Below are 3557 nucleotides of genomic sequence, written 5' to 3' on the forward strand. Positions count from 1 at the left end.
AATAATAATAATAATAATAATAATAATAATAATAATAGTAAAGTTGGAAGGGACCTTGGAGGTCATCTAGTCCAACCCCCTGCTCAGGCAGGAAACCCTATACCATTTCGGACAAATGGCTGTCCAGTCTCTTCTTAAAAACTTCCAGTGTTGGAGCATTCACCGCTTCTGGAGGCAGGTTGTTCCACTGGTTAATTGTGCTAACTGTCAGGAAGTTTCTCCTTAGTTCTAGGTTGCTTCTCTCCTTGGTTAGTTTCTATGCGTTGCTTCTTGTCCTCCCTTCAGGCGCTTTGGAGAATAGCTTGACTCCCTCTTCTTTGGGGCAGCTCCTGAGATACTGGAACACCGCTGTCATGTCCCCCCTTGTCCTTCTTTTCATTAAACTAGACAGACCCAATTCCAGCAACCGTTCCTTATATGTTTTAGCCTCCAGTCCCCTAATCATCTTTGTTGCTCTTCTCTGCACTCTTTCTAGAGTCTCAACATCTTTTTTACATCATTGGAACGTCAGCGACACAAATATTTACCTCTGGAAATATTTACTGGAAATATTTACCTCAGCTGAGCTGGCTTTAGCTTTTGGGATCCTTGGGTTGTGCTGAATTGGAATTAAAGAAAGGCCACCGATTTTTGGATTTTTTGTAATAGATGACTTCCTGGACTTCCCATCGGGTGGACACATAGCATTGTGCTGTGGAGAAGAAGAGAGAAGATAGCTTTCATTGATCACTTTTGTTGCCAACCTCAATGTGAGGTGGAGCCCACAAATCGTTAGAAACGGCAGAGGACGTAAGAAACAAATGTTCTGGAAGCATCCGGAGGTCCATGCGAACAGAGGAACAGAGTTGGAAGGGAACTTGGAGGTCTTCTAGTCCAACCCTTTGATCAAGCAGAAGACCCTCTACCATTGAGTAGAGGGTCTAGTATTCTATGACTATCACTGAGTATTGCTTCTTACAATTTATGATGAATGTATTTTCATGTTGTTTATGATCATGATTATCACTATTAGTTGTATGTACACTGGAGACAAATTCCTTGTGTGTCAACCACACTTGGCCAATAAAGAATTCTGTTCTAATTTCTATTCTATTCTATTCTATTCTATTCTATTCTATTCTATTCTATTCTATTCTATTCTGTTCTGTTCTGTTCTGTTCTGTTCTGTTCTGTTCTGTCCTGTTCTGTTCCGTTCCATCCCTATCCCTATCCTATCCTATCCTAATTACCTTTCCCCTCAGCATGGCTGGCTCAGGAATTCTGGGAGTTGAAGTCTACGAGTCATAAAAGAGCCAAGGTTGCCTACCCCTGCTCTAAACTAATAAAGTCTACATTAATTAACATTAATTATGCTTTCATATGTTCCTCTAGGTCAGGGGTAGGCAACCTTGGCTCTTTTATGACTCGTGGACTTCAACTCCCAGAATTCCTGAGCCAGCATGGCTCAACTTGGAAACCTCTCCCTTTCCCCTCAGTGTGGCTGGCTCAGGAATTCTGGGAGTTGAAGTCCAGGAGTCATAAAAGAGCCAAGGTTGCCTACCCCTGGGCTAGATATATCTAGCTGTCAATAATAATTGGGAGTCCCCCCCCTTTTTTTGTTTTCTCTTTTTTGAGTTGGGGGTTCTTAAGTGCATGCGTATTATTTTCACCTATGTTAAACTCAATTTGAAAAAAAATACATCTTTGTGTTTTCCCCGGCCTTAAATTGGCAAGGTAATTGTGCTGCTGATTTTCAGCAATTGTGCTGCTCCCAAGGCTGTGAAAATAAAGCCCTGGGACTCTTCTTGGTCTAAATATAAAAGGTAGAGGGATCAGTATAACAACGTTATATTTAATAGGACAAAGAGACACACTAAATGCAACATAGCTCTGGGCACAAATTATCAGTTTGCCGTATCGAAATAATGAGATGATTTCAGATGGAGAATTTAATCAGTGAGCCTTCTAAAGTGGAAGCTGTTGTAGAAATGGGTAATTTCAGTTACTCACACAAAGACCAGATAAATACAGTCCATGCGCCAGACACAACAATGAACTGGAAATTCTAGATTCATAACAAATGTTCCTGGATTCATAACAAATGTTACTAAAGTCAATATTTCAATCATGGGTAACTCGAAAATTGCCCCCCAAAAAACTTTTGGTTTTTTTCCCCCCTTTCAATGGAGGTGGAGGATTTGAAAAATAAGAATAAAGGAGGAAGATGAGGATAAAAATGAAGCAGATCAAACATTTCCAGAAAAGTAGGGGAATGTCAAATGACAATAATACAAAATTCCTGTAGGTAAGGAATGAAAAAAAAAAAAAACCAAAGACCCAGATAAGGCCAACATGGTAGAGGAGAAAAATCTAGAACGTTATGGAGGTTAATGAAGTGATAGGTCTTCTTTGAGAAAATGAAAGTTAGGCCTAAAGAGCTACAAAAAACCTGCATTAAATCAGAATATTTATGGTAATATGAGGACTTTCTTTGTAGATGCAGCTGCCATTTCTGATTTTCATACCAACGTATTTTCTCAAGAATGTTAATCGATACGCTCTTAGGAGCTTATAAACAGAATTATCAAATTTATGGATAACCCTGCTTTTCGTACAAGCCGCAAAGCTATTCATTTCACTGCACACATTAATCTCTCATGAAATGGGCATGTTTCCATAAAAAAATGTAATTCTTAGTTATTAAAGAGATGAATGCCACACTATTATGAGATGACTTAATTCCAAGAAAGACCTTGTAAGTTATGAGGACAAAAACACAGGAAGCTACTAATTAAACAACAACTCAAAAGGGACTCCTTTTCAAATTGCCTTGGGGTTCCTTAACTAAGAACTTAACATATATAGGGGGTGTGTATATTTGTGTGGCTGTGTGTGTGTGTGTGTGTGTGTCCCACCTTTGGCACAAAGCCAGCTGGGTGACCTTGGGCCAATCCTTCTCTCTCAGCCCTAGGAAGCAGGCAATGGCAAAACACTTCTGAAATCTTGCCACGAAAACTTCAGGGATTTATCCAAACAGTTGCCAAGAATCCACACTGACTTGAAGGCATACATAAATACATACACACAAACACAAAAGCCCAAATGCTCACATTCAAATGTATGTGTTGATTCTTTCTTTCTTTTTATTTATTTATTTATTTCTTTTTTTCTTTTTCTTTCTTTTCTTTCTTTCTTATCATCTATTATCTATCAATCCATCCATCTATTATCCATCTATCCATCCATCCATCCATCCATTCTATCTATCTATCTATCTATCTATCTATCTATCTATCTATCTATCTATCTATCTATCTATCTATCTATCTATCTATCTATTATCTATCTATCTATCTATCTATCTATCTATCTATCTATCTAATCCATCCATCCATCCATTATTTATCTGTCTGTCTGTCTGTCTGTCTGTCTGTCTGTCTGTCTATCTATTATCCATCCGTCTGTCTGTCTGTCTGTCTGTCTGTCTATCTATCTATCTATCTATCTATCTATCTATCTAATCCATCCATCCATCCATCCATCCATCCATCCATCCATCCATCCATCCATCCATCCAT

Source organism: Protobothrops mucrosquamatus, unplaced genomic scaffold (genome assembly GCF_001527695.2).
Source record: "Protobothrops mucrosquamatus isolate PMUCROS unplaced genomic scaffold, P.Mucros_1.0 scaffold4314, whole genome shotgun sequence".
Lineage (NCBI taxonomy): Eukaryota > Metazoa > Chordata > Lepidosauria > Squamata > Viperidae > Protobothrops > Protobothrops mucrosquamatus.